General features: G+C 37.4%; 1 protein-coding gene across 2 annotated transcripts in view; it reads left to right on the top strand.

Annotated features, from left to right (window-relative positions):
- Positions 1–14,943, top strand: part of LOC123974149 (disintegrin and metalloproteinase domain-containing protein 23) — a 69,977-nt gene that overhangs the window by 11,993 nt on the left and 43,041 nt on the right. The window lies entirely within an intron of this gene.

Here is a 14,943-nt window from a genome sequence, read left to right as displayed (position 1 = left end):
AAACTTTTACGTATCTTAGGCAATAAATAAAACACAGGAGTGAGAGGCTATTCAATTTTCAAAAAGTCATACTGTTTCTTAGTAATCTTTTAAAAGAGGATAAGGCTCCCATTAGAAATGGGAACATGGATTATGCCATTGCTAGACATTATAGAGAGAAAAACCATGGCAACATTAAATTTATTGGCATTGAAAGATTGAGTCCTAATCCAAGAGGGGGTAACTTGATTAACCAACTTTTGAGAAGGGAAGCTTTTTGGATTCATAAATTGATAACAATTGAACCTCATGGACTGAATGAGACACTAGATTTGAGCCCATTCCTGTGATGTTGATTATTATATGTCTATCTTTGAGGTGGGTTTTTCCTTCAGAGAAAGTTAAGATACTAAATGTCCTACCCTCCCTTTTAGGGATATCTGATAGAGGTAGGAACGTCAGGCTATTTTGCCTTAAGATACTTATGAGTTCCTGTAATGTTGTAATTCTTGTTACTTATGTATGTTTAATTTTTAATATATATATATATATATATTATATATTATATATTTTTTTGATGTTTGTTGATCTGTTTGGATAATTATCACATTTAGTGCAGCGACAGGCTATTTTGCCTAAGATAGAGTTCCTGTTATGTTGGAATTCTTGTTACCAATGTATGTTTAAAATATTGTGATGTTTGTTGATCTGTTTGGATAATTATTACATTCTTGCCGTTTATATTATAAGACTTTGTATAAGATGTTGATTTTATAGATTGTATATACATGAGAAAGGTATCATTGAAAAAATGGATTGTGCTGGTCACATGACCTGCACAGGGTCTACGTGGCACACCTGTAAGTTTTATTGTAATTTCACTGAAGAAGCAATGGACGAAACGCATTGCTCACAATAAAGGTAGTAAAGTCAGATCAGTGTGTGGTAGTTTGTTTTTTGACTTTACACACACATATATATATGTATACTGTACTGTATGTATGTAACTGTGACGTTTTTTTAAACCTTGTGTTTGAGCTTGCATGGGTAGCCATGTGTGTATGTGCGAGTGTACAAGATCATTGTGCTGTGCAGCAGGAATATAAGTGAACTTTTCCATAGTCTACCGTGACAATTAGTCCACAGTGGAGTTTTGAACCGTATGACTCATGTAGTCTGTCTACTTCTTGTTTTCTTGTGTCTCGCCTGACATCAGCCGGCAGCTCTGCTGAGGTAATAGGCAGATCTGATGGCCAGACTAAGACCTAAGCGTGAAACTGAGACTACAGAGGAAGCTGAAACCTGACAGTTCACAGTAGTTCTTTAAATCATGTAGGAACAAGGGACATGGAGTCTGTCAAGGTGTAGGTAGCATGGGTATAGGGTGGGGGTGACATAGGCCATGTAGGCACTCAGATACAGTCTTACTGGGTCACTGACAGTTAAAGAGTGTGTGAACTGATAGACGGCAATGGATACTTTGCTTTGAGTTGCTTACTGTGCCGTAAAGGAATAGTTTACATTTACATTTTAGGAAACTTTTTTGCTCTCTGGCAGAGAGTTAAATGTGAAGACTGCTATTATTCCCATACCTGTCCGTTAAATGTACAGTCAGAAGCTGGTTAACTAAGCCTGGAAAGACTGGAAACAGGGGGAAACAGCTGTCTAAAAGTAGAAAATTGGCCTACCAGCACCTCTAAAGCTTACTAATTAACATGTTATATGTTTTTTATTTAACTCACAAAAACACAACAATTAGCAGTTTTACCGTGGGTTATGTGCGTTCTTTTTCTTGACTGGGAATGGCAACAGATCAGAGCCAAGAAATTTTCAAAGTAAGCATATGTATGTAGTACACAGGTTCAGTGCAGTTATTGAATCTCACTAACTTTGAAGATTAATATCAGAGTTTTCAATGCATAGTTAAGGTGCATTAAGTGATTAGAAAAGGGAAAAGGAATCGATCATATCCCTGCACATGTGAAGTATATAGTCTGTGTGTGTGCTGGGATAGGATGATGTTGATACTCGAGGATTTGTTGGTTTAACACTTATCTGTACAGCTGTAAGGAGATTAAAGGTTTATCCTCATTTGTTGTTTATCCTGTAAAGTATACCATCATGAAAAGCTGGTGAACAAGCATAAAAGGACAAAACAAAGCAAATACACTAGTGCAAAAAAAAGTGTGATGTTAGGAGCAGTAGTTGTAATGTTTGTTGATGAAAATGTCCGTAAACTATGTTTTCACACGCAGACGCTTGTAAGTAATGTCTGAATTTTTGAACGCACTATGGGTGTAATCCAAGCTTATCAAAGTGCTTTTTAGTTGACTCTGTGTATCTAACTTGACATTTTGTGGATGTTGTAAAGTGTTTACCGACCAAACGCCACATAGACACAAACATTCTCCAACCAGACAGTTTGCCTCCTTTAGTCACCCAGTCAAAGTTTGTTCTGGATGTCCTGTCGCCATCTTTAACTGATTGTGCCTTCTCATTTGGAAAAGTCTGCAAAGTACCTGTTCACAGCTTCACGAAAGCATTACTCCGTCTGAGGTTGAGTCAGCACGTGTAACAGCTGCTCAGGGGTTTAAGCAGGGTGTGGCTTCTAGTTCAAATTGCAAACTTGCATTGGTGTGGACACAGCTCAATGTATAAAACGCATCAATTGCCAGGGGAGAAATAGACTTCCACGAAAGCTCCGTGTGTATCTGGAGGGGCCATTGATATGTGCATGGCCTATCATTCATTAATGAATGGAAGCTGCACACAGACATCATAAGTAGAGGCTCAGGACTTTTGTTTGTTGGGGAACAGAGGCAATGCTGTCATCCACTGCATTATGGATAGAGTTCCTGCGCAGAGCTCACAAAGCCCATTCAGTCATCCTAACACGCCAGTTAAATCTTTTACGATGTTCCTCACTGTTCAGACTATCAGGTAGCAACATCTCTGATACCTCCAGGCTCCAAAAGACTAGGAACGAGTCAAAATATGAACGGTGTGTTTGCCATGGCAGACACGGGAATGCACAGCAGACGTCCAAACAGTTCAGCTTCCCGTTACCTTGTTTGCTCAAGCACAATTTGTTATCAGTTGAAGATGTGCGTCACATTAAAGTTTCACACAGACTTAATCAGTAAGGTGAGCCTGACACTCCTTTCTTGTTATGAGTTTTTGGTGACAATGAAGCAAAGGCATCAATTATTGAAGTTCCAAGCAGACAAGCGGGCTAGGCCCACAGTATGTGTAAATCCTTCAGCACTTATAAAGACAAATTACATGGTGCAGTCTTCGCAGTCGCAGTTTTAATATAAAGGTTAATTTATGTTAAGTTTACTTTCTTACTTTACCTCCTCTAGTAGTTAATCCTTTGTTTGTTACCCAATGCTGCATCCTAACATTTCAAGGTAACTACTGCCGCTACTACTATAATTACTACCACTGCAACTCTACTCTACTGAATCCTTTTATTTTTTGTCCTCTCTCTATTCTTATAATACAAAATAACACTCTCACTGCCCACCACCACTCACAAATACACTAAAGGTGCCAACTGGAACAAAACATGGATTCAGAGTGATGCCATTATTTGTTCCACAAATTACCTTCTAGAAAGAGGTTCTTTAAAGAACTTCTGCAAGTGAATCCTTAAAGAACCCCCAAAGGTTCCTCAAAGGCCCATCAAAAATGGTTTTCCAAAGAAGGTTCTTTAAAGGAACCATTTTCAATAGTCCTTTTTGGACCTAATTGGTTCCGTAAAGAACCTCTTTTAAATGGTTCTTTATTAATTTTTCAGAATATATGTTTTTTTGAGCGTTTTAAATCAAATTATTATGGCAAGGTTGAAAAACAAGTACTTGAGCATAGTTTCTGGATGTTTATCGACACTTCATTACAAACACGAAAGGTATTAAAAAGGTCAGCTTCAGAGGAGCACAGAGTACGTCCAATGGACCTGTTGGCAAGACACAAACACAACATCAGTAACTATGAGGGTGAAAATTTACACCTAAAACCTTAAATTAACTTGTGGATCCTACTAAAAATCAAGAAACAATGCATTTAACAGACACATTGTCACACAAAACGTGAAAGCTTTGCAACAACCAGGCTTCTGCAAGGTTCCAAGTTAAACCACCTTTGGACCTTTTACATGCCACATACTGTAATTTAATACCCATTTCCCACCGTCATCATACCAGCCAAAGCATGAACACATGATGAAAAACAGGAACATAGCCAAGACGTGATCTTGAACTCCCAGTACTCCACAATAAAGGATTTAACAGCCTCCTGCACACACAATCCAATGTCGAAACACTCCTACTTTTAGTCAGTAGGTGTATAATGTCTGAGCCTTTCGGACACACTTTTGTATCTGGTTTTAGTGTCTACAGCAGGCAAGAAAATACTATAAAATAACATCTTTTGGAGGAAACTTAAAACATTTATTTTCAAGACCTGTAAAAACCTGAACAAATGCATACAAATTCATATGTGCAAACCTTCAAAGTTAAAAGAAGAAACCATCTAGAAAAGAGACAAAGATGTAAAAAGTGGCAACTGTCAGACAGCTTCATATGTCCAAAAAACAATTATATTGTACTTGAAAGTGCTGCACCAAGAACCTGCTCTCAGTATCTTTCGGGCTTACAAACGCCTAACTCCATTTAAAGTGACATACTAAAGGGACATGAAGTGCATTTGCACAGCTATTGTTACTCTGGTAGTTCAAGATATATACCTCCAAAAATGATAATGTTCTCCAGCTGACCTGAGTAGGCAACACTGTAAATCTGATGTATTGCCAATACAGCCAACACTCACAGCCAAGGAAATGTCAACCGCTCCATTTCCCATTATCATTTTGTGCCCATCCATCTGGACATTCACTGAAGTGCAGTCACTCAGTGGCTCTCCGTCACTGCTGTTCAGGGTGATTGTGGGTGTTGGGCTCAATGGATCCTGACACAACACATTCAATGCTTACAGCTGTACTTTATGAGATTTGGATGTTTACAAATTTAATCATTTATACAGCACCTTTTCTGCAAAGTTACTATACTCTTCTCGAGCTATTTTTCTAAATATCTACAGGCCCTCTAAATACTTTGCAAATTTTTTTGATGACTTTGGTGAACTGCTGTCTATAATCTGTATTGACTTTGACTGTGTGGTTATTGTTGGTGATTTTAACATCCATGTTGACAACCTCCAGGACAGAGGGACTAAAGAACTGTGTTGTGTTCTTGATAATTATGGACTGACCCAACATGTGAAGGAGCCCACACACAATAAGGGGCACACTTTGGACTTAGTCATCTCCAAGGGTCTGGACATTTCCAAGGTTGTGGTGACTGATGTTGCTCTCTCTGATCATTCCTGTGTTTTCTTTGAGAGTGCTATCTGCGTGCACACAAATGTACAAACAGAGGTGATCACAAAACGGCATATCACTGAAAACACTAGTGAAAAATTTATTGAGGCTTTCTCCTCGACACCTGCCCCCTCATGGGTCTCAGTGAATGAGCTTGTAGATAATTTCAGTTCTAAAATTATAAATGTTAATGATGCCATTGCACCAGCCAAGGTGAAGGTGGTCTCTGGTAAGAGAAGATCTCCATGGAGAAATGCCACACTGGTTACAACTCAAAAAAGAGAGTGTCAAAAAGCTGAACGCAGGTGGCGGAAAACAAATCTCCAGGTTCATTATGACATCTATAAAGAGAGACTTCGCATTCATCATTTAGAACTGAGAAATGCAAGGCGGTCCTTCTTCTCTGACATCATCACCAAAAACACTAATAGTGCACGTGCCCTGTTTGCTACTGTCGACAGGCTAACCAACCCTCCTGTGTCTGTAGCCTCTGAACTTCTATCCACCAGGGCCTGCAATGAATTTGCCTCCTTCTTCACAGACAAAATTCAAACAATTAGACAAGCAATCAGTGCCTCCATGTCAGTAACAGGATATGTCTTGTCCCTGTGTCCACTTAAAAACAATTCATATAGCATGAGACATTTTGATTCTATTAACCATAAAAACACTGGAGGACATAATACAACATCTGAAATCCTCTTCATGTTGCCTTGATATTCTGCCAACAGGTTTTTTCAAAAATGTTTGTAAATGCATGGCCTCAGATCTTCTACAAATTGTCAACATGTCTCTCCTCTCAGGTTTTTTCCCCACAGGCCCTGAAAACTGCAGTCATTAAGCCAATCTTAAAAAAAAGCAATCTAGACAGTTCACTAATGACCAATTATAGGTCCAAATATATATCAAATCTCCCATTTTTAAGTAAAATCATTGAAAAGGCTGTTTTTCAACAGCTTAGTGCTTTCTTGGCACTAAATAACTGTTTTGATGTCTTCCAGTCAGGTTTTCGACCACACCACAGCACTGAGACAGCTCTTGTTAAGGTCTTCAATGACATCCATTTAAACACTGACAGTGGCAGAATTTCAGTCTTAGTATTATTGGATCTCAGTGCTGCATTCGACATGGTCGACCACAACATATTTCTAGACAGACTAGAAAACTGGGTTGGACTTTCTGACACAGTACTAAAATGGTTTGAATCCTACTTAAAGGACAGGGACTACTTTTTGTCTATAGGTAATCACACATCTGAGCTGACAAAAATGACGTGGAGTTCCCCAAGGCTCCATTCTGGGGCCTCTTTTGTTTAACATTTACATGCTTCCACTGGCTCAGATTATGAAAAACAACACCTACCTACTTACATAACCATTTAACCAGAGGACTATGATCCCATACGGGTGCTGAGTAACTGTATTGAGCAGGTAGACAATTGGATGTGCCGGAATTTTCTTCAACTGAACAAAGATAAAACTGAAGTTATTGTTTTTGGAGCCAGGGAGGAACGATTGAAAGTCAGTGCTCGACTTCAATCTGTAATGTTAAGAACCACAAATCAAGCCAGAAATCTTGGTGTAGTCATGGACTCAGACCTGAATTTCAGGAGCCACATTAAGACAATTACAAAGTCAGCCTACTATCACCTGAAGAATATATCAAGGATTAAAGGACTTATGTTTCAGCAAGACCTGGAAAAACATATCCATGCATTTATCTTCAGTCGACTCGACTACTGTAACAGCGTCCTTACAGGGCTCCCTAAGAAATCCATCAGACAGCTGCAGCTGATTCAGAACGCTGCTGCTCGAGTCCTCAATAAGACCAAAAAAATGGATCACATCACTCCAGTTGTGAGGTCTATACATTGGCTTCCTGTATGTCAAAGAATTGATTTCAAAATCCTGCTGTTAGTTTATAAAGCACTAAATGGTTTAGGGCCAAAATACATTTCTGATCTTCTGCTTCGTTATGAACCATCCAGACCTCTCAGGTCGTCTGGGGCAGGTCTGCTTTCTGTCCCCAGAGTCAAAACTAAACAAGGAGAAGCAGCGTTCAGTTATTATGCTCCATATATCTGGAACAAACTCCCAGATAACTGCAGGTCTGCTGAAACTGTCAGTTCTTTTAAATTAAGACTAAAGGCTTTTCTTTTTACCATTGCTTTTAATTAAATATTTGAGATTTTTATTTTTACCACTGCCTTTAACTAGTAGATTGATAACTTACACTGCACTGTAACTTTTACTGTCCTGTTTTCTTTTTCTTTGTTTTTAGCTTTTTACCATTGCTTTTAATTAAATATTTACACGGTGAGAAATGAGTAGGTAATTGAGTGAAAAGATAAAGAGAGTGAGTTGCTTTTATGTTTTATGTAAAGCACTTTGAATTACCTTGTTGTTGAAATGTGCTATACAAATAAACTTGCCTTGCCTTGCCTTACAAGGTGCTTAACAATAAAATTAAATATAACAATACAATGAAAATACGATAATACAGTGAAAATAAACAGTAATATAAGGAAATAATAATAATGTAGTAAATTAGAAACATGGTATAACAGAAAGACTAGTGCAGCAGTAGTAGAGGATAGATTCAAATAAAATGGATCTTAGGATTTATTTTAAGGTGTTTGCAGACTGTGATGCTCTCAGCTCCTCTGGCAGTACTATTATTATTATTAGTATTAGTAGTAGTATACACTTTCATTTATAAAGCAAATTTCTTAACAATGTGCAATACAAAAGGAAGTATAACCAGACAAGGTAGATAAAAGGCCAAAGGAGCACAGAAGAAGAAAAGAGAATAAAATGACTATATGACTATATGAATTATATCTGTGATTAAAGAGCAATTTTTAAAAAAATGCACAGGGGTTAGTCAGAAATTGCAGAAGATTTAGAGTGTATGTGAGCATAAACTGCAGACTGAGACCCAAGCTTTACATAATTGTCTTTCTAACAAAGGATTAGTGTAACTATTGTGAAAATTATTGTTAGCCAGGTGTCAGGCGTGTTAAAGAAGTTCTCGGAGACTCGTGATGACTTATTGAAACTTGGCCGAGGAGACCTGGGCATCAGTTTATAGAGTTTAACACCATAAAGAAACCTTCTTTGGTCTGAAATATTTATTTCTCTGCTTTTTCCTTAGTGTCTTTCCCTGCAAGGCTATCTTTAACTGGCCTAAATCTGAACAGCCAGTGGTTTCATGGCTTTGCTTCCCATCGGAGACTGTGAGTCTGTAAATGTGAATGATTCCAAGAGAACACTGTTATCTGCTGGCCTGATACCTGACTGTCTCCATATCGGTCAAGCTGTCGTCATCTCGACAAGACAAGGCAAAGAACTATAGCTGGGAATTTCAGGGAGCAACTGCTGGGGTCTGCTAGTGACCCCAAGACTGACCTGTTCCTGGGCATATCTTACCTGAATAAGGCCTACTAAGAAAAATTCACAACATTACTACATTTAGCTGACACTTTTATCCAAAGCGACTTACAATTGCATTATATTTCAGAGGTCGCATTCCTCTGGAGCAACGAGGGATTAAGTGTCTTGCTCAGAGACACATTGGTGGATGGGTCACCATGGGAATCAAACCCAGGACTCTCGCACCAAAGGCATGTATCTTATCCATTGCGCCATCACCACCCCGTGTGAGAATCAAGTATCCACTTACTGGCCTGTTGTGGTTTGACTGCACCTGAATAAGTGTGTGCGGACATCAGTAGGGCACCCTCTGTCCATCAAAATCGTCTATATAGAGCAAATTAAATGCAGTTATGGACAACTGTTATAGTTCTGCCACTACTAGCCAAGTATTAAAGTTATATCAATGTAATGTTACGGTAGTTAGCAAAAATGATCTTACTACAAGTTACTTTTGTATTTGATCTAATTGCTGTACCTCTGCAAACCAGCCAAAAGATACAAGGCTTCTATTCACAAATGCAGTGATGTTCCTGAATCAACTGCCTATAAAAAGGAAAGTAGCATAAAGTATTATTTAGTAATAGTTGAAAACACACTTAGATAAGTTCCTTAGCATAACTGAAGTTGTGGTTAATTGTGTAAATATTAAACTGTAATAACAATGATTGATTAATAGGCAACATTTGCTCTGATAACTGTAAACCTAATTATAGCAGTATATAGGCCACACACAAACCCTCATCATCCGTTCCTCTCTTTTAAGATTCCTCTTACACCAATTGGACATGGATGCATTACAGATGAGCATTCCAGTCAGTCAAATATGATACTTCCAGGACATAATCAACATGAACAGCTTGGTAGGTTTATAACATAAAAAACTACTGTAAAACTTGACTTTCAAACCTAGTGCCAGTTAGACTCCTGTCCCTTTTCCTGGCCTGGTGTGGCTGCTTGTTTTGACAAATAAACACAGGTCTCTATTAGACGTCTGGTCTGGTTTTTACTGAACTTCTTTAGATGTATAAAACCTCTTAAATCCTACAGAGTCACTTGCTTGAGCTTGTTCTAAGATGCTTAAATTGTGCATAAAAATATCAATGTAAATAATTTTTGCAAATAACTTTTGTAAATAATAATAATAATAACTTTATTTGTGTGGCACTTTTCAAAACCAAGTTACAAAGTGCCGTACAGTGAAACAAACGAAATGAAAATTAAATTAAAAATCAACAATAAAATCAACATTAAAAAATACGATAACAGCAATAATTCAAGTTTATAAAAACGACATACGATAATAGTGAGATTTGAGAAGAGATTTAATAGAGGCCACTGAGTTTGCCTGCCTAAGATCTCCGGGCAGGGAGTTCCACAGCTGAGGGGCCCGAACAGCAAAGGCTCGGTCACCTTTAGTGACAAGACGAGACTTTGGAACCATTAGTAGAGCTTTGCCAGAGGATCTCAGGCGTCGGTCCGGCTTGTAGGGAGTTATCAATTTCAAATAAGGACATGTTAATCGTTTAGTTCAATTTATGTAAACAATTCAGATTTACCATTATGTGTATGCAAGAGACACTAAAAAAGTCAAAATGTTATACAAGTAATATTAATACTGGTTGAAATAAACAATTAGTGGCCTATTTCCCATCTTTGCTGAGCAAGAGATTTGTGCGAAAGGAATTAAAGGCCTGTCCAAAATATAGGCAGGGTGAGTTCAGTGTTTGAAGCAAATAATCCCCTCTAATGGAACTTGAGAACTTTAACCTTATGATTGGTGAGCACAAACAAAATGTCTGCTTAGGGACCACTAGGCAGCTTGCATCTCTAGACACGAATCACCATGACAAAGACTACTTGGGCACAAAAACCAACAGCATAGAAATGGAGTTGCTTGCTATTAACCCCCCTGTAGAGGTCACAAGGGCACCAAAGTCAATCGATGACAAAACTTTACTGGAAAGCATCTGAGTGGAGGTTGTATGCCTGCTTAATGCACTGCCTGTCTCAAATGGCTCTCTGAAGAAGAAGTACGGGAAACATCTCTTTTTGTTTTTGAAGGAAAGCTTTGTGGAAATATTATCTTGAATATTTCCTCTACATTTGTGATTGAAGTCTCTGACACCAACAATGTATTTGCGGTGCGTGCGCACTTTCTTAGGAGCCTGAATCTATGTTATTCCACTGCCAAACAATGTTGAAATGGACTAATGATTATTGCATGCTAGTGCTGAACAATTTTGAAACAATATCTAATAGCGATTATTCTGACTGATTTTGCAATAGCAATGTGATTTGGGGAATTATCATTTATACATAATTATTCTCATTTTCATTGAAACACATTTTGAAATGAATTATGGTGTGTTTTGTTGATGTTTTCTTAAGTCCCTAGATTATCATGTGGAGGCCAGGATATCTGCAGCACAACAATATTTAATTTAAAATGGTATTTTGACACAAATTTGACCTTCAACAAATATTGCACCTCCTGCGATTTGATCGATTGCAATAGGCCATATTGCGATTTAGAAGAGATTTTGTTTAATCGTTCAGCCCTATTACATGCTATATGGGGTGATATTCGAGTCTTTACTGTATGGTATTAAACATTTTTATCAACAGTGGCAAGAATCTGTTGTGAAGTACATTTAACCCTCATTTAAAGCAGCCATTTTCTCTTGATTACTAATTTGAATGAGATGTCATTCCAAGTTTCATCTTGTAAACATTACACACATCAGTCATTCAGTAGAAAATGTGTCTTCTGATTTGGAGATTTTAAGGAATAATGGCAGAATTAATTAAAAAAAATAAACAAGTGATCTAATAAACTAAACCATGACCTCAAATCTTCCATAATGCTGAAGTAAATTTCTTTGTATCTCAATAAATGTGCATAAAGTTTTAAAGACAAAATGTTCTTTTTGTTTGTTGTTTAGTTCTCCGAATTATTTATCTGGTAACGTTTATCAGTAGAATGAGTTGATTTGCACAATTAAAAACATCTTTGAAGCGTACTTGTACTTGTTGTAGACTAAAATAAAGGAGTACTTTTTTATAAGATATTGGTATTGTAAAATATCAGAACATGTTCTTCAAGTATAATTACAGAATGTTGTAACTTACTCAAATAAAATGTACTTATAGTAATAAAAAGTAGTTCAAATGAATGCTCTTTTAAAGCTCTTTCAATATATCAGTTTATTTTCTCCACAACATCTATATTTAAATTATGTGTAACTTTGAAGCATTTTCAAAGTATGTTTTTAACAATGCAATAATAAAACATTTAAATTTTGTTTTAAGTGTGCTGTGGTACATTATTATGCTTTTTGAGTTTTACACACTAAATATACATATAATACTATACAATAAATATATTTGTAAACAAGAATCAAAAAGTGGACTTTTCAATTGCAATTACACTCAATTTCAACTGAAAGTGTATTTCACAACAATGTATTTATTAAAATACTATATTACAATTTTATTTTAAGTGTGATCAAAGTTTAGTTTGAACTGTCCAGTCCAACTATGCTTAAATTTGCAGCTGTATTTAGATTTTTTCAGGTGGAACACTGTCCCGTCGAATCTGAGAAGTGTGTGCACAGAGAGGGTCATGGTGCCAGTTGCCAGGTGGATGAGGTGAGTAGATTGTGTTTCAAAGACAATCTGGCAACTTGTGTCAGACTCACATCCAAAACGTGAATCTGTGTATGACAGTGATTCATGATAAAGTTTGAGGGCCATGCAAATTATGGGTTTTTCCCGTAAGAAACAACAAACAGGAGGGTGCTGGGAGATGGCCTTGAAGTACGGGAAAATCCCAGGAAAAAACGGTTTGGTAGGTGTGCACCTCCCTGCCCCAGGAACCAAGGTGTTAGTTCATACAACTTCAGAAGCAAGCTATGATGACTGCAACTCGCTGTTGCCAAGAGGTTGTGGGTTGAGGAAGTAGTCTGTCACTTTTAGTGTATGTGCTGGCCTAATGGCCTCAATGTGTTTTTGTTTCCGCCCCCCTCAGTTACGAGGACTGGCATAGTGTAAGCTAGTTCTTGGAAAAACACAGATATCTTATTTGCAACTTATCTCAGACTAGAAGGTGTGTCTATCTGCACGTGTGCGTGTGTATGAATTTGTGAGGGAGAAAAAGAACATTTTTGAAATTATAATCAGTGTAACTGAAAAATATAACAAGTGGACCTCATAGAACACATTAGCTAGTCATACACTCATGCTTGATATTTATTGTATTTATTTTATTGTGTGTGTTTCTTTCCACTATCAAACAACCACCCCAAACAATTCAGAGGTACAGTTTTACATTTCACATACAGTAGAGCTCCAACAACTGAAAATTAATCAACAACTATTTTGATAATTGTTTAAGTCATTTTTAAGCAAAACTGTCAAATGTAAGAATTTCTTGCATTTCAGGTAGCCTATTAAATACATTTAATATTTAAGGTTCTGGACTGTTGATCAGGCAGAACAATATATGTCAAGATGTCAATTGGGAACTTGGAAATTGTGATTTTTCACTGTTTTTTGATGTTTCATAGACTAAACAATTAATTAAGAAAATAATCTGAAGATCTGCAAATCCATAATGAAAAGAATTGTTGGTTGCAGCCCTAATTTCATTCTATTGACTATAAAAACCTTTAGTACTTTAGTACCTTTAGAACCACATATAGTATGTGAAGAACCATCCCCTAAATAAAGAGGGTTTTCAAATGGTGATGGCTCTTTGTAGAACCAGAAAGCTTTTTGAATAACCATTTAAGAACCATTATTTTTCTGAGAGTACAGTTCCTCTAATAGATAACAGGTTAAGGAATATTCCTCATCCCCAATATGTATTTATTTCTCATGACCCCTTTTAATTATCTCAGAAATTGCATTATTAAAGTGCATGATTTACTACATTATATAAATTTACCCTGCTCGAAATGACACAATTTTTTCATCAACAGAATAAAAAGTACGAAATAATGCTTTGAATTGCTATTTTAGCCCATAACAGACAATAGAGACATCTTTTTAAGGCAGTTTTGTGACACCATATTAAGACCTCCTCCATGTTCACCTTGCAGTGCAACAACTGCTGTTTGTCATTTCTCTCACATTCTCAGCCCAACAGGACTGTCGGACATTATTGGCCTGTCAGAGCTGCGGTCTCCCAGTGAGAAGCAGAACTACGGTCTTTCTCTCCCTCTTTCCCTCCCTCTGCCCTTGACTCCAGGTAATCTGCTTGTCACATTATCTTGTACTGCTGTCCCACAGCTACACATCCAGCAGTCAGTGTCAACCTGTTGGCTCACATTTCCTTCCTGTTTGCCACTCGCGTCTCCTGACCCACAGGGTTCACGCCTCCATTGTGTGTCCCCTGGCTTGTGTTACCTACTGGCTTCCCCAACCTTGTCCCACTTTCAGCACCGCGCCCCCTCGCTCCCATTTTCACTCGCAGAGGTGAGGCTCAGAAACAGATGATTTAATTACTGGTGTATATTTCTGTGCATGCCCAATGTTTTGATAGACAACATTTTATTGTCTGTTAATGTATTTGATTAATACACTGTAATAGTCACATAAGTGAAAAAGCAAAGTTCAGGCAAGAGGAAGGTTGTGTTTATAATAAAAGGCAGTTTTTGGTTTAGCTCATAAAGGGGCAAACTTGAAGTAAAACAACCAAGTTCATTCAAACTTTGTAGTGGTTCATTGGGTTTAAAAAAAACATTTTGAACAAAACATTTTTTTTGTGAATTTCTTATGAAACATTGTGAATGTCTCTGGCTTTAGTCACGTTTCGGCACTTAGAAATGATTTACGTTTTTGTCTGTCATTTAGGTACAGAAATGCCCTTGACTGATATTCTCTGAAATGGTACCATAGTGGCTTCATCATATTTATGTCACTTTATATTGACAGTGAAATTTAAGAGGAACACAGGCTTCTAACAGACAGTAAGAACACTCTTAAAACCTCTATCATTATTACAGCACACGGTCCGAATCAAACAGCAATAGGTATGACGGCTCATCCTACACTTGACCACGACCTCATGCTAATAACAGGGTATGCCCCATAGTTCTGAGTAGCAGGTGTCTGCTGTAATGGTCAGGTTCTCCATGTAAAATACAGGTA

This window comes from Micropterus dolomieu, linkage group LG07 (assembly GCF_021292245.1).
Source record: "Micropterus dolomieu isolate WLL.071019.BEF.003 ecotype Adirondacks linkage group LG07, ASM2129224v1, whole genome shotgun sequence".
Taxonomy (NCBI): Eukaryota; Metazoa; Chordata; class Actinopteri; order Centrarchiformes; family Centrarchidae; genus Micropterus; species Micropterus dolomieu.
This window is presented reverse-complemented; position numbering and strand designations above follow the sequence as displayed.